Source organism: Ambystoma mexicanum, chromosome 5q, assembly GCF_040938575.1.
Source record: "Ambystoma mexicanum isolate Mex_15411 chromosome 5q, UKY_AmexF1_1, whole genome shotgun sequence".
NCBI lineage: Eukaryota > Metazoa > Chordata > Amphibia > Caudata > Ambystomatidae > Ambystoma > Ambystoma mexicanum.
In genome coordinates, this window is record NC_090933.1 from 352,207,622 (window position 1) to 352,218,069 (window position 10,448).

General features: G+C 47.4%; 1 protein-coding gene and 1 non-coding gene across 6 annotated transcripts in view; both read left to right on the forward strand.

Moving 5' to 3' along the window:
• The window catches only part of SPIRE1 (spire type actin nucleation factor 1), an 871,368-nt gene that overhangs the window by 16,595 nt on the left and 844,325 nt on the right, over positions 1–10,448 (forward strand). The window lies entirely within an intron of this gene.
• On the forward strand, positions 9,596–9,748 carry LOC138499211 (5.8S ribosomal RNA). The gene has a single exon (XR_011279236.1). It is a non-coding gene; the product is annotated as a 5.8S ribosomal RNA (ribosomal RNA).

A 10,448-nucleotide genomic window follows, 5' to 3' on the forward strand; every position in this document is an offset into this window, starting at 1 on the left:
AAATAAATGGCTATATCTATAGTAAATTGAGAAGAATCTGGGTGTTTCTAATTGAAACAGCTGCCATCTTTTTTTCTCAATGCAACATGGCCGTGGTTATACTCCAGGTTATAGACAAGGGTATCAGAAAATAAAACACAGAAAAAAGCATTTGCAAGTCAAAAAACATGAAAATGTCACCAGGGTAGATGTGGGGGAGGCATGAGGACACCAAGTGAAATTTGGTAGTTGTAGGGGCTAGGGGCCAAGTTTGCAACACAAGGCTCAAACATTTTTCCCATATCCTCTGCTAAATCCAGGGGTATAGTCTCAAATAGTGTAAATCTCAAAGCAAACTGAGTGTTGTGGAGGGCAGGGGAGGTGATGAGGCCTTCAGGGGAGTGGGGCCAGCTGTGGGGCACTTGGTGAGGACACTTGTTGAGGACCGGGAGTGCGGGAGGGGGTAAAAAAGCATTTTCTTTGTCATTTTTCCGATATTCACAGCTATAAAACTACACATACCCGCAGCTATCTGTAGTACATAGTACAATAGGCCTCCGGGACTCCCATCCATGCAGTAACCAGTATCAACGCTGCTTGGCTTCAAAGTGAGGAAGGGGCCCACCCCCTCGGGCAATGTTGCCTCCTAAATGAGCACAAGTTACGAGGCCACTTAGAGCAACATGCCTGAGGGGGCCGCCCCCTTCCTTGCTTTGAAAGTAAGCAGAGTTGGTCCTGATTACTGCATGAATGGGAGACAGTCCACAGTCTCGGATGCTGTTTGTTTTTAGTTTCATGTACCTCATAACACACTAAGAAAACACACAACATCCGCCTTGTTTTAAAAAAAAAAAACGTGTGCTAGAAAGTATTGCACTCTAAAGGTCAACCTGCCATGAGGCACACATGAAAAGAGCAGTTGCCTCTGCGTATGAAGCTGCTAATACATGGAAAATTCTAAATCTAGCTTGCACGTCTGAGGCAAACTCGAATAATGTTTTGTGTATATGTATTTTATGCCCCAATATTGTTTAAAGATCTTTTATGTTCCCAGTGCTCTTTGAGAGACTATTTCTTGCCTTTTGTTGAATTGCATTCTGGTATTTGTAGTCTCCCAGTCAAGGTGAGGGGGAATAATGCCACAAGTGTACACTTTTTGCCTAACATAGTTCTATAAGGATTTATATATTTGAGTGACATAATGGTATGTGTACTTTTCAAGCTATGTTTTGAAAGCAGAGTATTGTTGAAAGTCAGACATGGGGGTGAGGAGGGGGAAATCATGAGAGGGCAAGTAAGTCATGAGTATTTTGCCCAGGATGTGACAAGAGCGGTTGCAATCCTGGAAACTGGTGCAGGTATTTCCCGATTGTGGCTGCTTTTCAGGGCACAAGTAAAGGACACATGGGTGGACAGCGTATCTTTTTTTTTAGAGGGCGGAAGCGACCCCTTGGGGTCTTTTGTGTTTGGTAAGCTTGCTCAAGTATTTGGCTGCCAGTATTTTGCTCTGGTAGTCCTGTTCCCAGTGCAGACGCTTATCCACAAAACCACAAGCACTTGTTTCGTATTGGGATTTTGTTTTCCAGGGAATATTTCACTACAGATTGCTGGGTTTAAAAGGTGAGCACCTTCTACATTTTGCCAGCATATTTACTGGGACATTATCTCTGTTAGGTTATTTTTCAGGTGTTCATTACTTTTTTTAAAAAGTCCAGTGCTATTTTGTCTTGCACACTTGCTTCTAAGTGGAAGGCCAATTGAACTACATTTGTATATTTAACTTAAAGATACATGTTCACTTACTGTGCATATATTTATGGGCGCCAGCTTTTGATTTTTGCTATGGTGGCAAAAGTACCTGGGCATATGTTATTCTTGCAGCCGGTCATTTTTTCCCCTTTTCCGTGCTGCTTAAATAGGGTTAGTTGGAGTTGTGTGATGTAGCAAAACTGTCACCTAGAGACCGGCTATAAAACAAGGGGCTTGTAGCACGCTGCTTAACCAAAGTGTTGATCCTTGGCAAATAATGTAATCTTACTGTGCATTGCCTAAAAAATTGTGAGTTCTCAAAGCCTGCTATCTTTTATACATAACAATACTACTGACAAAACAGGTCAAAATCAGCCTGAGCTTGATAAATGTCTTTGAGTGATGTTTGCATTATGGTGGATTTTGAGGTTAACCTCTCAAATCTGGGCATATTTTATTCTTGCAGCTGATTATGAGAGCTATTATCCTACTTATTATGCATGTAACGAAACAATAAAAGTATATTGGTGTGTTTACACTTTAAAAAACAGTTATCTGTGATTGTCTGAAGGGGGCACACCAGAAAACACTGAAACACATTGCACATTTTTTAAGAAAACACCGTAAAACACCCCAGAAGTAAAAAATAAACTGGAAACCCTCATTATATTTATACCCATGGCTATGGCAAAAAAGTAATTGCAAAATGTTCTTGTCATTTGAACAGATATAGTGAGATCGGAGCTGAAAAATCTCTGGCCATGGTTATGGCCAGTGGTGCGGAATTTTTTTTATGGAATAACAAAACCCATGAAATTCGATTGGAAAAAAAGTTAATTAATGATCAGTTAAGGTAAATAACCTTATCTCAAGAAAACCCCTGAAATTCAACGCATTGGGGAACTCTGGACCAGCTTTACCTGGCGCATTTCCGTTGCAAATCCCAAGAGGACTTATTTATTAATATCGAAGGGATTCACAATGCCATAGAAAATGCCATTCTGGGGGATATAGTATTATAGGGGATATCAACGGGAACGTGCTGAGTTAAAAGCCTGTCCCGAGTTCCCCAATGCGTTGAAATTCAGGGGTTTTGTTGAGATAAGTTTATTTACCTTAACTGATCATTAAGTTAAGTTTTTTTCCATTGAATAAATATATATATCGGGGATCATTTTTGATGTCCCCGGAGTGGTAAAGCATACGTAAAAGAAATGCATACAAACGGGTTACACGTGCTTGCACTGGTGCTTCACCACTCTGTCAGATTTTACACATTTTGCCAGTTAGATTTGGGGCACAGAATGAAAGTGAGGGTGAAAATCTAACACAGCCATCAGTGCCTTCTGCCAAAAAGAAAGGGATTCATGGCAGCATCTGATTTTGATGCTTGTATGAAACAGAATTGGACAATGTGGCTTTTAACACCAATGAAAGCTGGCAGTTTCCCTAGGAATACATGTGAACTGCCCCACCTCCTCTCCATGCACGCATGGTGGGAGGCGTATGCTTCTACAAACTGCGAATAAACCTGGATCCATCTGGATTTGCATACCTTTATTGCCCTTTGTAGCCATGGCGGCCGATTTAATGTATTTAAATTACAGTGGCATAAACATTTTCCATCAATGTGCTTGAACGCCTGAGCTTAGTGAGGGAACCCCAACCATCCAAAGGGTGTTTGGGGTGGGGTCTGCCCCTGAGAAATGTTTTTAAAAATGCCATAAAATGGAACACACTTTCAGTGAAAAGCTGGGTACAAAGCGACAGTTTACAATTGGTTTTGTAGGGTAACTCGGGAAATTATCCAATTGATGACAGGTCCCAAACAATGTACAGTGGTGATTTTGCCACAATATATCCCAGTATTCTGCCATTGTAAAAACATGTTATCATTTTGGATGTGCCCAAACATGTCCATAATGTCTGTTGTAATATATACAGCAGGTATCTCCACATAAGAACACTTCTCATGTTGCCTTTGGCCATAATGCCATAATGTAATAATGCCAGCTACTGTAAGAGAACATGTTATAGAAGAGTGCGGGAGTGCCTCTCCTGACAACGAACATGAGTCAACTATGGAATTTCTTCCACCCAGGAGGGTCTACAACCATGTTTTAGCTCACTGCACCCTGCACAGAGGAGAAATCTCTATTTGGATTTCAATCTTGTCCCAATGTAGGTGGCAAATGGATATTTCTAATTTTAGAAGGATACAGTGGGTTTAAATGTGCTTGGAGACCCTCCTGAGTGGGAGAAATTCCATAGAACAGGACTTATTTGACTCATGTTCGTTCTCAGGAGAGGCGCTCACACACTCTTTTTCAATGTGTTAAACTTGGGGTTTCACCCTAAGTAACCAAGCATAATCCAGAAGTGGACCCCTTGCTCATTGTGCCTTTATAGAGGTTCAGCTTCACCTTGCACACATGTCTGGGGTTGCTGATGGTACTTTTGTTCAGAGGAGAATTTCCTAGCATTTCTGTGCTGGACTTCCCTTGTGGGTGGGGCAAAGACTGATATGCAAATGGGTATTTCTCGTCTGTGAAGGGTGCAGTGAGCGAAAATGTGGTTGTAGACCCACCTGAGTGGAAGAAATTCCATAGAGCAGGGTATTTGACCCATGTGCGTTCAGTAGAGGGGCTCCCACATTCTTTATTTCAAACTGTAAGGGAGCATGCCCATGCTGGCTGTGCCAATATACCACCAGTAAAACACTCATGTTGGCTTTGCTCATAATGGAGTGAAAGTGCATTGCCATGATTTTAGTTTTGCGTAAGGACCCCACACTTCCAATTAGCGGCCTTCCTACTCTCGCACCCTCTCTCCCACACACATTCTCACACACCTAAAACCACAAACATCACTGTACCAACACAATACATGCTTCACTCTTCACATGTGCACCCGTTTACACACATTCACATGTGCAATTAGACACAAACCCTTGCGAGCATCCAATTCATCCATCCACGCACACCGTTTTTTTCCTCCCTTATTTTCATTGCCGCTCGGCTCCAGTGCTGGACTCCAGCCATCGTTGGACATGCTGCTGCAAATGGCCCTTCAGCTTCTGCGCACCACACAGGCAGCAAGCATGGAGGGGTGTCAAACAACTCTACTTTCCTGGTTCCTGCCGTGCACGGGAGAACCTGAGCACTGTCAAATCAACACGCCAGACTAGGTGCAGTAGTGTACCCAAGCCTGCATGCCAAACAGGTCTTGCGATGATGGCCCATTGGGTATGCCATGGCCGGTCTACTTAAGGCAAGGGGAACCTTGGGTCCCTAACAGCAAAGACAGCCCAGGGGCGCATATTCAGCTGCATGCTGCAGCTGGGGGAGCTCTCTGGGGTTTTTACCGGGCTAGCTGGGCTCCTCCACTCTGGTGAGCCGCCACAGCTTTGTAGTGCAAACAATGGCAATTGTGCGAAGGGGACTATGTGCACAGAAGTACACATGTTGGCAGTCTCCTCCATGCAACATGAACAAAATCTAAAATTGCCGGTATCAGATATTATCCCCACAAATAATGTTGCAATATATATGGTCCCCGGGAAAGGCCATAGGCGACATTATTTGTGGGGATAATTTATGGGGTAAATGGGAGTGGGCGTGTCCCCTGCTCCCTTTAAAAAAAATATGGAGGTTGGGGGGTTGACCCCGCATGTTCCATGGGTTAATATCGCCACCAAAAAAACGGCACCATTCTTGTATGCCGATATTTTTGCAGGGATATTAACACATGGAACCAAATTGCCCCCATAGTAGTCTTGCTTAGGTACCAGCGTTATTTATTCATTGTTTAAAACCCTGTGAGGCTTGAAAGGCAGTTTCAAGCCCTGCTGTGCCCACCATCCCATTTTCCATTATGATGTTGCAAACCTGGGCCTCACTCATCCCAATGCCCCCACCAATCTAACATATGCCTCCAGGCATCCCTTTTAATGTAATAGACCAGAGTTCTTCAGAGACATGCTGCAACATTACGGAAGTGCTCTGACCTCCCGTGCTGGAAACTGCCTGTCTTTATTTAAAATGTTACAGAGGATTAAATGGATTTAGAAATGGAGCCCCAGTGCAGTCACCGAGTTAAGGATATGTTTTGCCTTCTCGTTCTCCTCTGAGGATTCTGCTGATGAAATTGCATGTATGTGAGTCACCTGCCTTAGTCTAACAATAGAGGAACTAGCTGCTACCCTCGAATTGCCCTTTTGCTTGCTGACTGGTTCTTCTCCATCTCCTAGAATGGTGCCCCCTCCTCTGACACCCCTCTACCAGTGGGAGTCCCCAAGGCTCTGTCTTTGGCACCCGCCTCTTCACCCTTTACACCACCTCTGGCAAGCTAAACTCTTGCTTTTGGCTTCTTACCACCTTTTAGCAGATGTTGCCTAAATCTTCGCTGCCTATTCCTCCTTCACCTTTTGAATGATCCACTCGCATCTCCAACTATCTCTTCACCGCTTGTTACTGAATGACACTATTGCTCAACTTTCTGAACACTCCTCATTCCCTCGCCTAGCTCTTTAGCTCCTGACCACATTCATCCACAATGGCTGGCCACCTTAAGGGTCCACTTTCAGTGACCTCTTCTTTATCACCACTAAGACGACCAGGCTCAACCTACTCAACAGACCTTAAATCTGCCCCTATCTCACTTTTTACTATTCCGTATCCTTTAGCTCATTTCTAGATCTCAGCAGGCTGTATGATTGCTCCATTCTCCTTGTTGGGTCTTCCCTTTTACTCTCTTGCCTCAAAAAAAGTACCTAACATTGGATCTACGTGTTCCTCCTGAAACCCGCATTCCTTGAAACACTTTCCTGATGATCCACCACGCTTGCTCCAAATTCCTCTTCCCTGATTCTGGCTCCTTCATCCACTGTCTTTTTCTATGGGTCCCCCCTTAAAGGGGGGCTCGGTCCCCTTCTACAGTCATCCCTACTATCTCCATGCTTTGACTTCTCTCTCTCTCCCCTCCTGCCTCGGCTGAATGGGGGTTCCACCCCATAGCAGCCCCCGCCGCACAACACCCACCCGCCTCCTATCATCGATCACTCCCTGTCAATCCTCTGTTCCGTTGCAGCCTTTCCGCCTCCCCCATCAAGCTCCCTCTTCCGCCCTGTGTCACCAGACTGGTCTGCGTCTTCCCACTGCTCCATGGCCACTCCAAAGGGACCTCGCTTTCAGCCTCCCACCTGAGATTTCAAAAAAATGAAGACACCATCCCGCCCGCAGGTCACCACAAACATTGGGTGATGGACTGTTTGCGCCCATGGTGCTGTCTGTAAATCCTTTGGGTTGGTCCGAGATTCGGTGACCCAGGGTTCGCTGAAAGTTGATAAACCGCTCATCATTGCCACCCACACACTTTTCAACCTCCCTTGCCTATCGCCCACCTCTGCCCAGCCATACAGCACCACCGGATTTACTATGCAAAATAAATTGCTCTCTACATTCCTTTTCCTGGTGCTCAAATCTATCCATGAGCAGTCACCGCCACCCCCTTCCTCTCCTTCATATCCCACTAAAGGCCTTTCAGGACCGTACAATCTCAAGCCCACCTGGTTCTCTTTGTGCACTGACTCTCCCTCCTGACACTACCCCACAGGAATTCACTTCCGCACACAAAACAAACAAAAAACGGCATCAATATCCGGAGATTCAATAATGCTCTTAAAAATGCCTATTAGCAACCCAGCTGCAGGGATTCACAGGGGAATGCTCCTCTCACACGCTCGCCCCTCCTTTCCCCACTGGCATTGACTGCTCATTATTGTATGTATCCGTACGCTTCTTATTGTCTGTGCATTGTGTATTTATTCGAAGTTTTGTAGAGTACTGCAAGTCAACTTGCGAAGCTAGCTGATGCAAGTAAAGTCAGTCCACGGACTGCGGGCGTTGGTATACTGCCCAGTTGACCGCATTGTCCATTCGCGGAGCTGAGGTTTTCTGGGAGTGGCCTTGCCCTGTTGTCCTGGGCGCCTCACTCCACTGTGCAAAGCCACGCGCGTGCATTGCACCGTCGTCGCAATCTGTCCCCAGGTGGGACTTCAGTCCTCGTCTCCGTTCTGTCTCCAACGTGCTGGGTTTCTCTCCCCACATGGCCCAGCATTTCCCCGATTTATTGCAATCCTTGAATTGCTTTTTGAGATCTTTTATCATCAAACAATAAATACTGATATAAAACTGCTGTCCGCTAATGTATTGGGACAGAATTACTGAGACTTTCGTTCATGTGGTACAGTGCAAGTAAAGGCGTCTCTATACTCTTCCAGCGATATGATTTACTGATTTAATTTTTTTTAAAAGAGCTTCATTCCGGAGCCTTCCAGGCTCTAAACTCTAAGCACTTTAATTTCTGTAATCTTTATTAACCCCTTGTGGTACTCGTCAGTACCCCCCATTTGTTGAGGATGAAGGGCTGAAACCATTATTGGTATTTAACGTTTTAGTCACATGCAATGTTCCCATTTTTATACGTTTTCCTTTTGGTCTTCGCGTGTTTTTTCACTTATTTTTCCAGAATATGTTTATTATTTTTTTGTTTTTGAATTTTTTGGAAACATAACGGTGCATCTTGTATTCCAGCTGCCTAAAGGCTTCCCTGGAATTTTTCAAGAACTCCTGATGCCGTCATATTCTGTAGTCCATGGGCTGAAGAAGGCACGTGTGCTCATGCGCACGGTGCCGTCCTCCATTCTATACTAGGTGGAAGGAATTGCTTAAAGGTAATCTCGTTCAGAGTTCAGCCGTGATTTAAATCTCTGGCAGTATTGGAATTACTGCTGACTTTACTGCACCACCGAATTCTGAGTTTAGAGTCGGCGCAATAACTGCTCTCAGCAAATCCCCATGGCATTCTAAGGACTCCAACATTGTGGATTAACACTGCCTTACCATCTCTTGCAATAGGGCAGAAAAATCCACTGTACCGTGTGACAGGAACGGTAAATGAATTTGGCGGTAAATCCATAGAAAAATCCTAGCATGGGCCCCATCACGAGCATGGCGGCAAACGTCTGTTTTGGCCAATACCTCATTGGTGGAGGTATTCGAATATGTCCTTTCCATGGGATGTGAAGCAAGGGCAGTAGCAGTAGCTGAATTCCGTGGAAACGCTGAGCATTAGTACTGTAAGGGTGCAGAAGTACAAGTCTGACATAAGACCTTTAGTCAGGCAAAAATAAAGAGGAAACCTAACTTTCCTCGGGTTTCCCTGCCTCTAATGAAGAACGAATGAGTCAGTCAGAATGTCCAGGTCATGTCAAAAGTCCTACTTCTATCTCTCACTTGTAACTAACAAGAAAAAGGGTAGTGGTCTTGTTGGTTGAATTACTCGTTTCTTCTGGACGATGAGCTGCAGTTCCAATCGTAGGGGGAATTTCACAAGTGAGAGTAACTCCCTTCCCCAGATCTCAGTTCCTTTCTGAGGGAACTAAGTTCCAGCTTGTAGTGTCTTAAGGGTTCACTTCCCAAACGAAAGAAAAAGTCCCAGAGTCGGCTCTGGCGCCTCTCCGTCCGGCTCCCCGCAAGGGGAGCGGCGGAGGGGGTCAGGGCCGGGGGTAGGCTGGGCGGGAATCGGGCCGGGTGGGCCGGCGGCGGAGCGGCCTGCCTCTGTCGCCGTGGGAAGTCCTGCCGCCGCGCAGGCTTCCCGGGCTGAGCGCCTGGATGTTTTTTTTTTGTTTTCTCTTAAAACCTCCGATGGTCTCGGCCTCGGCCGACTCCCAAGTGGGGCAGCTAGACAGGGCGCCGGGCTGTGTCCCGCCCGCGGCGGGCGGGACGGGCGGCGCTGCCTACCCCCCGGCCTCTCCTGCACCGGCAGGTTCGGGCCGACGTCTGGAACCAAACAAAAAGTTGCCTGTGACTCTTGGCGGTGGATCACTCGGCTCGCGCGTCGATGAAGAACGCAGCTAGCTGCGAGAATTAGAGTGAATTGCAGGACACATTGATCATCGACACTTCGAACGCACCTTGCGGCCCTGGTTTCCTCCCGGGGTATGCCTGTCTGATGGTCGCTTAAACGTCAATCGCCCCGGGGTCCCCTCCCCGGGGCACGGCTGGGGCTGTCGCAGGGACCCCATTCCCTTCGTCCCCCTAAGGTCAGACCTCGATCAGCACCGGCGCGGGATCCCTCTGGACCCGGCCGCGTGGGCCCCGGCGGCGGGCCTTGAAAAAGCCTGGCGCGCCTCCGCCCCCGCCCCGGGGCACCGGGCCGTGCCGCGTGTGGCTGTCTGTGGTGTCCCACGGCTGCCGGCGTGGGACGGCCCCGGAGCGTGGGCCTGGCGACCAGGCGGCTCCTCGGCCTCAGCGGATCGGGAAAGCGCACGATCGGCCGCTGCCGGAAGGCGTGGGGCTGTGCCAGGGGCTAACTCCCCCCTGCGCAGCCCAGGGCCCGAGGCGCGGCAGCCCCACGGAGCTCACACGGCTCCCTCGACTACCTCAGATCAGACGTGGCGACCCGCTGAATTTAAGCATATTACTAACCGGAGGAGAAGAAACTAACCAGGATTCCCTCAGTAACGGCGAGTGAAGAGGGAAGAGCCCAACGCCGAATCCAGTCTGGCGGTGGGCGCGGGAAATGTGGCATACAGAAGACCGACTCCCCGGTGTCGCTCAGGGGGCCCAAGTCCTTCTGATCGAGGCTCACCCCATGGACGGTGTTAGGCCGGTAGCGGCCCCCGGCGCACCGGGATCGGGTCTTCTCGGAGTCGGGTT